Below are 13,503 nucleotides of genomic sequence, written 5' to 3'. Positions count from 1 at the left end.
TGGCTGCAGTAGGTCGCTGTTGTTAAACTTGACCTACCCTAACCCTCAGTTCAGCGCCATCTTGGTTTTTAGAAACGCTAGTAACCAATCGAGGAGCGGGCGGAGCCTAAGTAAGAGCTCGAAGATACATCCACCTGTCACCTTCACCCATTGGACGGTGTGGTGTCCCCCCCCCCCCCCAACACATCCGGTGCTTTATGGTCTGTTTGACTCTAAATGATCATAATTCACTAAATGATCATCAGCTGTTTGAAGAAGACTTGAAACTAGAGACTGAGACAGAAACTCCTGAATGTTACTGACGTTATAAAGAGAGAAGTCACTTTCTATAGAAACTACCAGAGGAGTCGCCCCCTGCTGGTCAGAGAGAGAACACAGGTTTCAGGTAGTTCCACATTGGCTTCACTTTCTGGACCTGGAGTCTACACTTTCTTCTTCTTCTTCAGCTTTTAGGTTCTTTACTGCCACCGACTGGTCTGATATGAGTTCCTCTTGTTTTCTTACTCTCTCAAGCTGATTCGTGAGTCAAAATATTCTGCATTAAAAAATAAACTTCCAGGGACGTTGGTGTGTATTTGTTGCTCTCAGCAGAGGAATCTCAGTCACCAGCACATGAAGAACGTTGTGTTTGCTGGCAGCCGCTGATCCTGGAGCTGGATGAGAGAAGATCTGAGTGACAGCTCCGCACAGGAGCTCATTATCACATCGGACTGAACGAAGCAGGAGCCACTCTGTGAAGGACGCTTCCCTCCAGATGCTCCACCACCATCATTAAGTCAAAGAAATATCTGAATCATTTAATCAGTTCTGATATTTGTACAGAAGCTCAGAAAACTGAAGAAAAAAAGAGTGCAGCAGAAACCAGGGGAGAAAATGATTGTATTATTTTAAAATCACATTTTCTTATATTATATTAGAACTTGGCAGGAAAACGAGAGGAAGGAGGGAGTGAAGTGAGAGAACAGGTGGAATTGTGAGAAATGAGAAATGAGATCAAACGGAATAAGAAAAAGACACACATATATATATATATATATATACACATATATATATATATATAGGGTTAGGGTTAGGGTTAGTGTTATATATATATATATATATATATATATATACAATTGTGAGACAATTGTATGTAACAGTGAGAGCAGCATCATAAAGAAAAAAACATATTTTATTTAAATTTGACCCAGAAACAGAGGTTTGTGTTTTAATACAAAATCTGAACTCCATGTCAAAGTGTCCATGTTCCACGTTTCCATGGAAACAATAATATGATATCAAGACAATAATCTGAATAATGTAAACATTCTGATAAACTTAACATGAATATATTAATAATCAGAATAGTCAATAATCAGATGAAGAGGTTTTTATGTGTCTGTCTTATTCTGAATATAGCGTGGGTAACGCTCCACAGTGAGGTCACATGACCTGAGTTCAGGTTCCTCAAGCTGAGAGTGAAACCTTCTGGAGGCCGAGCTGCAGGCTGGAGAACATGAGGAGCTCCATGGATCACCAGCGGAGCAGAGCAGCTCTTCTGATCGTGAGAGGAGATGTTCTGCTCGTTGTGCTTCTTAGATTTTCAGGTTTCAGTTGAACAGAACCAGAAGTGAGTCAGAACCAGTGTGACCAGGCTTCAAGCTGCAGAGACGTGAATCTGTTTATTATGTGTTGGTGACAGAGGAGCCGAGCTGCAGCTGAAACCGGAGACCACCCACGTTCACGTCTCATCGAGAAGACGAATGGACGAGACCGAGCTTCAGATCCACAGCCCGTCAACATCACATGTTCAGAAGGTTCTTCATAATGTTCCTTATACCTCCACATCTCAAACTAATGGTTCTGGAATCACACATTTATTTTATTTTCTTCTAAATCAGGTCGAGTCCATCGGGAGCAGATCCCAACCCCCCCAGCAAAACAACACAGAGGAATAAGACTGGAGGGGAATCTCCATTCAAACAGACGTTTTGAAACAGCTTCTGTGTTTGTTGAGAACTGGTGGATTTCATCTGAAGCTTGTTTCAGAGGCGACGAGAGGAGCCTGAGACCGACGGGTCGATTCCCCGGTGATGTATGTCCTCACTCTCAGCGTCTCACCACATGGTGAATGATTCAGGTTCAACAGAGAGTCGACAGAAGGAAGTGAATTATTCTGCCGGAGGAGAAACGAGCCCGGAGCCGAACACAAACATCCGAGTACCATCCAGGGGTCAGAGGTCAGCTCAGGCCTGGGGGGAGGAGGCCCTGAGGGTCGCCCCCCTCCTCAGGAGCATCCAGCCTACAGCTCTTCATTCGTCTCCCTCCTGCTCCAGAGAGACGTCATCGATCACGGTCCTGTGCGGCTGAGCTCAGCGTTAACGACCCCCACCCCCCCGACTCATTAACGGTGAAAGTCACGATCGTCTGTCTCACTTCAGTCGCTCGTCTGGATCGAGCATCGACCACACGGTGGAGATCCAGCCTGACACATCCTGGTCCTCCTCAGTTTGACCCGTGTTGTGACTGTAAATGTTGTCGTGTTCGATTCCGACCTGCAGCCCACCACCCCTGTCCATGTTGTGTTCTCATGGTTCCACTCGGCGGGGGAAGGTGAAGCTTCTGTGATGAATTGGAGGAGTCAGGTGTTGGAGGCGTGTCTCAAGTGGGAGGTGAAGAGTCGCCTCCTCTGGTCCGAGGCGCCAGTGGACGTGTCACCTCCGGTTACTGATGAGCTGTTAGAGTCCCACTGTGTGTGTCGCTGTTGTTTGACCTTTCAGAGACATTTCAGACACAAAATAAACTGTGACGACCTTTTAATGCTCTCAGACCACAACACACACACTGTACCACTGATCCACTGTACCACTGATCCAATGTTTGAAAAATGGTCCTGGAACTTGTTGGTTTTTGAACTTGTTGGTTTTGGAACTTGTTGGTTTTGGAACTTGTTGGTTTTCAATTAACTAAACTTTTATTCTGAAGTTTTCAGGAAACCGCTGATAGTTATCTGTGCACCACTGTTCTGATTTGAGTCACATGGTGGAATGTGTCCTGACGTTGATTTGCTTTGGGCCAAAGACCAAATGATGTGAAACCCTCTGAGCATCGGTTCATGAGGTTAATTCAAATCCTTCAGTGGACGTCTGCTCAGTTCATCAGAGCAGCAGCTGAATCCATCAGCCTCCTTCAGTTTGAGTTCTTTATCTGTCACATGAAGCTCCGTCGTGACCACTGCTGATCAATACTGAAGACTACAGTTAAGACCTGAGACTGCTGCAGACCCAGGATCAGTTTGAGGATGTTTCCAGAGATCAACAGCCTCTGACGGCCGCTGCTGATTGGATGAGATCAAACGTGAGCTGCTCCTCACAGGAACTAAGGAAATCTTTGCTGCTGCGTATTTAGTGAATTATGATAATTTAGTCAAACAGACCATGAAGCACCCGATGTGTTGGGGGGGTGGATACCACAGAGTGATTGACAGCTAGTACTGTCCAATGGGTGCAGGTGTAGGTGGATGGGCAATGTCATGGAGCTTTAAGTCAGGCTCCACCCCCACTCCTCCAAATACGGTTTATTTAAGATGATGCTGGACTGAAACCTCTTTATAAAGTGTCGAGGAGGCGGTTTGATTAAAATGAGAAATAAATAAAGAATCTTAAGCATCATAAATATGTTTCAAATCAGCCTGGGGGGGGGGATAAAACCCTGAGACAGACGGGTTCTCTGTCCAGGTCAGACACCACGGAGCTAGTGGGCGGATTGGGAGTGTCCTCAGTGAGTTGGAGGAAACTGGGACGATCCCAGCTGCTGAAGAAAACAACACATTCACATGATTCTCCAGATTCTTTTCATCTTGTTTTTCTTTGTAAGTTTGAAACAAACCACTTCAGTCAGAGTCTGAGCAGGAAGCAGTTAGTGGACGGCTGCTGTCGGACAGGAAGCTGCAGAGTAATGCTGATGTCAGCCCCCCCGCTCTGACACGTCTTCATCCTCCAGCAGCTCTGAAGCCGTCAGTGTCTTCATCAGTGGAACAGATGAACAGCGTCGGCGCGGGAGGTGTCCGTCCAACAGGAAGTGTCGGCCTCAGGCCTCGGCAGCAGCCGGCCTCCTCACAGAGAAACTGTTTGAAAGATGGCAGCTTGGTTCTCTTCCCTCTCGGCCCAGTTTCCTGACAGCAGATTGCTTCAGACGAGCTGTGATGCAACTGCAGAGCAACACGCAGAGAGTTTCTCAGACTCAGAGGTCTGTGTGCCACGTGACCAGAGGAACAGAAAGCTAAAGATGAAGAGCCAGAGACGAGGAGCTCCTCACAGACGTGACCAGACGGCTCCAGGTCCTTCAGAGGCCACGTTTAATCCTGCAGCAATTAAAGAGCCTCGTCGTTCAGGACCTCAGACGAGAGGTGTTAGTGAGCGTTGAGTCATGGTGTGCAGCTCACTGACCTTTATTTAAATCAGCGACGCTCTGGACTTGTTAGAGGATGACGTGTGGTCTCACTGCCGCTCTCAGGACGAGGCGCTGGCTCATCAATGATGGAGGGATTCAATCTGCATGAAACTTTATTTAAACTGGCAACGACAAAGTCAAATGTTTGGATTCATTTTATTGAACAAATTCAGTGATTAAACTGAGTTGAACCACTGAACCAGGAAAACCTGCAGGTGTGTGTGTGTGTGTGTGTGGGGGGGGGTATCATAAACACACACACACACACACACAACTTCCCCCGTTCAGATACAATAATTACACATCTTCACTCCAGAGACTCAGCAGCAATAAACTGTTACTGAAGATCAATAAGACTGAACTTCTTCTGTTATTAACACACACACTCGCACAGACACACAGACACACACTTACACACACAGACACACAACACATAACCTTAAGAAGTCTTTTTCCTGAGCAGTCATGGTCACTTGGACAACATTAAATGAGGTCATGTAACATTGTTTAACATGATGTACGGTTATACAGCTCATTACAACATAAAGTGACATGATGTAGATATGGTATTAATATCCTCCCTGTTGGATCCACAGGTTTGTGTCAGACTCTTTGTGATTGGTCCACACTTGATTCAGTTGCAGGAAGTGGTTGTTTGCCTGAAGCAGCTTCTTTCTGATCCAGAGAGATTTTAGAGTGAAACCAGGAACATCTGTTGTTCAGCTCAACTCTTCATCCCAACCAACTCCTGGTGGGAATTCAACCCCCAACCTCTGTCAGGGCCTGAGCTCCTGTCAGCCGGCTGAGCTCCACAGAGCCGTGACAGAGACCCACCTCCACACAGACAGCTGGTCCCTGCTGAGCGCCAACAGCAGAACAACACTAGATGAGGAAGTGAGATCTTCAAATTTAATTTAAACTAAAGCTTCACGCTGGGAAACTGAAACTCTAATCAGTCAACAATGAGATGAGACGTGCAGAGAGGATCCAGAACCCAGAGACCACATCACATACCTGAACCAGGAAATAATCAGGAAGTTTGAGGAAAGATTTAAAACAAGATAAATAAGTGTTCATGACTCGTTCACACCCGGTTCAGAGCTTCAGACTCTTCAGTTCAGTCTGAAGCTGGACACCATGTGTGAACGGTTCCTCAGAGCAGGGGTTCTGGATCTGGATCAGACTGAACCTGGTTCTGTTGGTTTGCAGTGAATCAGTGAACCTGAAGGACGACACTGAGGCGTGGGTTGTGTCCTGTGGTGGATTTGATTGGTTGAAAGTCTCTCCAGTAAAACTGTGGTCGTCAGAAACAATCTCAGTTTCTCCAACACTTTGTTTTGAGTTAAATAGAAAGAATAACGACATCGAGCTTCTTCATCCCTGACGAGGAGAAGTCATGAGCTGCTTCCATCAACATCTGGAGGATCTTTTCTTTCCCTCAACAGGGATGTCCAGAGGTTTGCATATTTCACAGGTTCTCCTCCGGACCTGATTCATGAAACCTGAGCAGACTCCTGCAGACGCCTGAGGTCTGTGGGTCGGATCCCCCAGCTGGCAGCTGATGAGTCTGCAGAGAGGAGGAGGTGTCTCTCCTACCAGCACCTCCTCCAGACGCCCGCTGGGAAACTTCCTCCTCAGCTGTTTGATTCAAATAAATAATTCCTCTTACTTCACCTCCGTCCTCCCAAAGCTCTTTAGAGCTGAGAGGTTTAATTTATATATACACAATCTAGATCAAAAAATGTATATCTTATATTTATTTCTGATATTAACTTTCACTTTGATTAAATTTCCTCACTTTCTAGAAGTTCCTCCTCCTCCTCCTCCTCCTCTCCTACTCTCCTCTCCTCTCCTCTCCTCTCCTCTCCTCTCCTCTCCTCTCCTCTCCTCTCCTCTCCTCTCCTCTCCTCTCCTCTCCTCTCCTCTCCTCTCCTCCTCCTCCTCCTCCTCCTCCTCCTCCTCCTCCTCAGGGAGGTGTTGACTGACAGGACGGAGCTCAGCTCGTGGACTTCCTGTTTGTCCGTCACAGATGTTGGACTCGGCTTCTGCTCCCGTCAGCAGGTGAACTGGACCTTTCTTCTGTTTCTTCTGTTTCTTCTGTTTTTTAAATGTTTACCTCAGAGACAGAATTCAAAAGAACAAACACATCTCTAGTGTTTAGATCTTTCCTTTTCTTCTCTTTGTTGATTCCACTTTGTGTAAATGTTTGTTCTGTGGATGATCTTATTAAACCATGTCTCTGGTTGGTGTGGCTCTGATCTGCTGCAGCTTCAGGCTCCGTGCTCCTCTGGAATAATTGGATGATTTAGAATTCACCCGTTCTCTGATGCTCTGAGAGGAATCGAGCTGGAGTCTGCAGCTCAGACATCTCACACATTTCACTCAGACTCAGTCTCTACAGAGGAAACCAGGTTAACTGTCTCCGGCACTCAGAACAGTCTCAGTTCAGAACAACCGGTGACCTGAAATCAAATCAGCTTCACTCAGTCACAACTGATTAGGGTTTGATGATGTCACTGTGACCTTTGACCACCAACGTTCATCTGTGGTTCCTCTGGGACTCTCTCCCAGCAGCTCCTTACCTTTTATACTGGTTTATATTTATTCTAACTGGTTTAAGACCGTTTTTCATTTCGGGACCAGTGTGGAAAAAACCATCGGTTCCCATGACAACAGACCATCTGACAGACTTGGATGTAACCACGGCAACCAGCAGCATATGTGTGAAGACATGACGTCATACATGGAACATGAGAGCAACCATGAATAAATCCACAGGCTCTCGTTCACGTTCATGTTCAGTGACTGAGAATAAAAACAATATGATATTTGGTCTAAATTTTACATTTGAAGGATTTGAAACTTCTCAGTTTAAAGAAGAAACTGAGTTTTAATTTGGATTCTGACCAAACGACTCGTTTTCATTAGAGCAGAACAAATCACATCTTTACAGAACTGAGACAGATTCAGATCTCAAGGTTTTATTTCTTATTCCATGTTAATACATTTTAAATTCTGTTTAGTGTTTTACTTTTATTCCATCAATTTAACTTCAAACAGGAACAGCACTTATTTGACTCATCTCCTTTATTTGAACTTTACAGACGAGTCTCATCATTCAGCAGTTTATGTTTTTGATTCATCAGTAGATAAAAAAATACTTTCCTCTATTGACACATATTTTATCACCGTCTTTGATATATTTATATTTTTCCTGTGTCCTCATCGTTTTATTTGTTGTAATTTCAGTTAAATCATAAAAACACAGCAGCAGTGAGTGTGGAAGAGACAAAGCTTCAGATTAAATGAACTTCCATCTTCACACGGAGCCAAATTGAATCAGTCACAACCTGAAGGTAGAGCCGATCGTCGGCTGTCGCTCTGGATGAAGATTAAAAAGAACGAAATGTTTAAATAAATCTCCTGAATGTCAAACTGAATATTTTGGGGGATTTGTGGGTTTTGTGGAGACGAGGAGGTGAAGTCACGGTTTCTCTGACAGCAGCTCTGGGTTCTTATTTTTTCTCAGGTCAGCAGAGTGAGACGAAGAGATTTCACAGCGAAGAGACTGTGACTGAACCAGGCCGGGGGGGGGGGGGGGGGGGGGCGATGAAGAGGAGGAGTGAACATGGAGATGAAGACTGAAGAGACAAACATGGACAGGACGAACTCACTGTTAAAAACTTTATACATTTAGGATGCAGATTTACGACTCCTGGTTTCATATCTGGTTTCATATCTGGTTCCATATCTGGTTTCATATCTGGTTCATGTTCTGATCATATTCAGGTCGATGGATCAAGTGTCGTCACCAGTGAACTGAGAGAAAATCTCTTTTCCTCCTTTGAATCTCTTTCCTGTTAATCCCTCGTTCATTCTGTTTTTATTTTTCACATCTTAAATTTATCTGCAGAGAAGCAGCTTCGTGAACTTTGGTTTCCAAAGCACAAGAAATAAATCGGAATATTAAATACGAAATTAATAATTTTTTACAGTGAGCTGAAGAAAAAGGACCAAATGCACTCAGTGAATTATTTTCTCTCACAGCAAATAACGTGTGACTGAGTTTCCAGGTCAGGAAGCTGTGTGTGTGTGTGAGAGTGTGTGTGTGTGTGTGTGTGTGTGTGTGTGTGTGTGTGTGTGTGTGTGTGTCTGTGTGTGTGTGTGTGTCTGTGTGTTTATCACATTATGATAATTTGAGCCTAAAAACAAACTGAGTATACAAACATAAACAAAACAAGCAGCAGGAATCAAAGCTCCCCCACCTCAACAATCCTCTGAGTTTCATTAACACACACACAGACACACACACACACACACACACACACACACACACACACACACACACACACAGGTCTGATGATTAAGACGGTTTGAGTTCCAGTTTAAACCTGAATTATAAGTATTATCGTGGTTTTGATGAATAAATATTAATGAAGTCGGTTTACATCTCAAACTCGTCGGAGATTCACTTCGGTCTGGATGAATAAAAAGCTCCTGAGCTGCAGCTCCACTTTTTTCACATCCACTCTTCTTCTTCTGATCACGTGTGTGGTGATGATGAGGAGGAGAGGAAGAGGAAGAGGAGTCTCACATCAGAAGTGCTCAGGTGGAGCTCTGACGGAGAGGATCTGATCAGCTGCAGGACGATGAGAGGAACTCGTCTGGAGTCTCAGTGCTTTGGAGTCGGAGTCATTAGAGAAGATCAGAGGAGTCACGGGGTCCTCGACGTTCCTCATGTTCTCACACAGCAGTGATATCCCAGAATGCCGCGCTGCCGTATGGAATCCATCAGCATAATGATACTTCACTGGAAACCATGGCACCGAGCCCATGAAGACCCTAATGTGTTTCTCTCCTCAGGTGCTGATCCACACAGTCGTGATTTATGACTGTATGACAACAACATCCTGCTGACACACACACACACACACACACACACACACACACACACACACACACTTTGGTAACAGATAAGATGGTGTGTGTGTGTGTGTGAAGGAATGTGTGAATATGAATAATTTTACACAACGGTTTACTGGGTAATAATATGTGTGTGGGTGTGTGTGTGTGTGTGTGTGTGTGTGTGTGTGTGTGTGTAAACCGGGTCAGCCTGTGATCTGTCCATGTGGTAAAAGTACACATGTGTGTTCTTGATACACAAAAAGTATCCTCAATCACCGGCTTTCATCACTTTCCACAATAAAAAATAAACATTCTATATAAACTATGAAATTGAATTGAAATAATTTATATATAAACAGTCAATGTTGATATTTGGAAGGTCAATCAAAACATGTATTACGTCTCCATGGCTGCACAGAAGTTTTGAATCAGAGACATTTGATGTTTGTGTGTAAACGTTCAGCAGAGTTCAACTGAGTCGTGATCATATCTTTGTCTCAGGTTCATCATCATGTGTTTCATGGAGCCACGAGGTCAAAGGTCGATTCCCTTCTTAACGAGAGGACTCAGCTGCTGTAATTAGTGAAGAACAGATCAGAGGAGGATGAGGAGGAAGGAACGAGCAGCAGGAAGTGAAGAGGGTTCCTTCACCTCCAAGCCCTGAGCTGTTTCACACGGAGGTCACATGATCAGACGTGTCACATGATCAGGTGACACGTGACTGCTCAGAGAAGTGAGAAAATCTTAAAGCTGCAATAACTTTAGATTCTTTAGTTTTGAAACATCGTTAACTTGAAATCTGTTTCCTTCTCCACGTGCAGATTCCAGTCTGTGTGGGAGGTTCTTGTTCTCGCTCCTGTTTGGTCTCCACCTCCTCACCAACAGAAACTGAGACTTTTACAAACAGTGACGCAAACGTTCTCTTCCTGATTGGTTCTTATCAGTCACATGACCTGGCTACCGGCAGTGAATACAAAGCTAACTGTCAGTGACAGTCAGCATCACATGACCAGGGGACGTGAACGTTGTGAGGGTGGTATTAAAACCAACGCATTAGTGTGGGTGGAGCTTATAGGTGCTGTATCAGCACTAATTCAAATTGTGCGTCTGTTCCTCTGAATTATTCTTTCTCACATTTTTCGATAAATAACTTCCTTCTCTTTGTGTCGTCTTTATTTTTCAAAGTAAGAGCATGTTGATGAGTTTAACCTGAGAACCTGTGAGATCATTGGAACGGACGTTAACAGGAGTTTTTTGTGGAATAAACTTCGTTCACTTTTGATTTCAGAGAACAAACTGCAGCCGACACGTTTTCCTAAAGGAGCTGCCGTCCAATCACAGCAGTGGAAGAGGACCTCACTGCTTCAGAAGATCGTTACAGGAGAGATTTGATCTGAACTCTGATTTTTCCTGTTGTGTTGAAAGTCGGTGTTTGAGATGAGGACCGAGTTCATAGATGAAGAGGTTCAGACACAGCGACTGCTGAAGTGCCCTGGGGCAAACACTTTGATCCTTAGACCAAAATCTTTAACCCTTCACACCAGATGAGAAACTGTGATTCGTGTTGGATTAGATCCTCCGTCTGAACCGTGACGACACTAAAGATCAAAACCAGTGAATTCACGTTCTCACTGAATCAAACCACAATCACTTATTGATGGTTTGGTCCAGATGTTAATGTCTATTTCTGTGTCTGTGCAGCTGTTAGTGAACAAACTGAAAACATCTCAGCAGAGGAGGAAACACCGATTTTAACGAGGTTTATTTCTAGGAAGACGTTCTTGGCCTGAAGAACCCCGAGCAGCAAACAATTTAACTGATAGTCACTTAATTATCATTTGATTGGTCATGTCAATCAATGACAGGACGACCTTTGAACTCCAACTCGCTGCAGTAAAGCTGAGGAGCTAATTACTCTAATTACCCGAGGAGCCGACAGGAAGACGAGAGGAGAGGAGGCAGCGGAGGGAGGAATGTGTTGCCATGGTGACTGTACTCTTCACCCCCCCCCCCCCCCCCCCCCCATTCATGTAGTGAAGGCCGAGCAGCAGCTGGACCAGCCAATCAGTCACATGGATTTCAGGGAGGATCACCCCGACTCGTCCAGCTGCCGGGGGGGGGGGGGGGGGGAAGGGGGGATGTTTAACAATCAGCAGATTAATCATTCATCAAAAAATACAGTTCATCATCTTGATGAAGAAATAATTTCTGCATCTGTTTCATATGAAAACATCAGAGTTATCGATTCCAGCTCGTAGAGTGAAGCCGAAGCCTCTCTGTCGCCACCTGGTGTCTGGCTGCAGAGCATCTTCCTCCAGGTCCTTCTTCTCTCTGAGCTCTGCTCAAGGTTCTGATCAGTTTGGATTCACTCAGTTATTTGATGATATAAAAACAGGTTGAGACGTGATGATTGACAGCTGAGACTGACTCAGGATTGGTCGGGCAGGTATATGGGTGGGGCTTTGATACCACAGCTGCTGAGACTCTGATTGGCTGCGTTGGTTTCACGATCTGAAACGTCGTCCTGCTCGTTTCTGTCTCTCGAGCTGAAAACACTCAGATCGGAGTTTCCTGTTCAGCGACGCCCTCCTCAGCTCTGCAGGGGATTGTGGGTAATGGTCTGCATCGATATCCAGAGGGTCTTTAATGTTTAAAGGATCCGGAAATCTCCAGTTATGACCTGATGGAGGAGAAGACTGAAGGGTGGAGCATCGAGAAGAGGAGAGGAGGAGGAGTAGAGGGAGGGAGAAGAAAGGAGGAGGAAGAAGGGGAGGGGAAGAAAGAGGAGCAAGAAGAGAAGGAGAAGAAAGAGGAGCAAGAAGAGAAGGAGAAGAAAAAAGGAAGAGGACAAAGAGGAGGAAGAGTATAGGGAAGAAGAGGTGGAGGAGGAGGGGAAGGAGAGAAGCAGAAAAAGAGGAGGTGAAGCGAGATGAGGAAGAGTATCGGGAAGAGGAGGAGGGATAGAAAGAGGAGGAAGTGGAAGAAAAAGGAGGAAGAGTAGGAGGAAGAGGATGGGAAAAAACAGGAGGAAGAAGATGAGAGGAGGGGAAGAAAGAGGAGGAAGTGAAATAAAGAGGAGGAAGAGGCAGACCTGTATCTGCAGCTTCTCAGTTAAAAACAGAACCAGAATTTTCTCTTTTTTTTGGTCTTCAGTGAAGCTGGATAATAAAAGCTGAACTCCTCCTCGCCCCCTGGTGGCAACGCCTGGCAGGACACGATGACAGGAAGCTGTGGTGCAGCAGAGACGGCAGCTTCCTGTGTGTCTCGTCAGGTCGAAGGTCGCCCACAGGAATCTGCTTCAACACCTTGTTCAGCATCAGTTGTGTTGACGGAGGAAAAGTTAAACCGTTCATCTGCAGCAGTTTATTAGAGAAACATAAAAATGCTAATATACAACATGGCTGGTCCAAAAGTAGAACATCCTGTCCTCAGTGTACCTGCTGCTGAGTTCTCTCTGCTGGTGTTCGGCCTGAAACGCTCCCCTGGGGACACAGGGTCTGGTTGAAGGTTCCAGGAGGAGCCCTGTGGTGTAGGATTCAATTTAAACATACGTGTAGTTTGTACTGTACATGGGAATTCATATAAATAGCTCAGTAAAAAATATTCTAATTAGTTATGGTTTCAGTTCAGGGTCACAGTCTCTGTTTGTTGTTAAAGTTCTTTTCATCATATTAATCAGTGATTTATATTTATGCTGGAATCAGGTCACATTTACATATGATGAAAAAAAGAGTGAGAAAACACGAAGAGGACTTTTAATCTCAAACACTGAATCCAGATCTGTTCAACCGAGTTCACCTAGTTCCAGTAATCAGGTTAATGAAATGTATGAACATTTAAAGCTGCAGATTACGAACACGCCGCTGCCTCAGTGCCCTTTAGCAACACAGTGCTCACCAGGTAAGCTTCACCGTCTGGAGGAGTCAGGTCAGAGTTAAACTCTAGGTGGCGCTGAGGAGCTGTGATAAAGAGATGGAACCAAGAACCCACCAGAGGATTCTGACTCTGATGTTTTCCTCTTCACTTAAGAAATACAATATTTGGTTTATATAACGTAACAGCAATGAAGTCAATATATATATATAAAGTTTATTATTTCAATAATTCAATATCATATAATATATGTATATATATAGCTATTTCTTAGGGCTCAAGTTAGGGTTAATC

The sequence above is a fragment of the Platichthys flesus genome, chromosome 11 (assembly GCF_949316205.1).
Source record: "Platichthys flesus chromosome 11, fPlaFle2.1, whole genome shotgun sequence".
Lineage (NCBI taxonomy): Eukaryota > Metazoa > Chordata > Actinopteri > Pleuronectiformes > Pleuronectidae > Platichthys > Platichthys flesus.
This window is presented reverse-complemented; position numbering follows the sequence as displayed.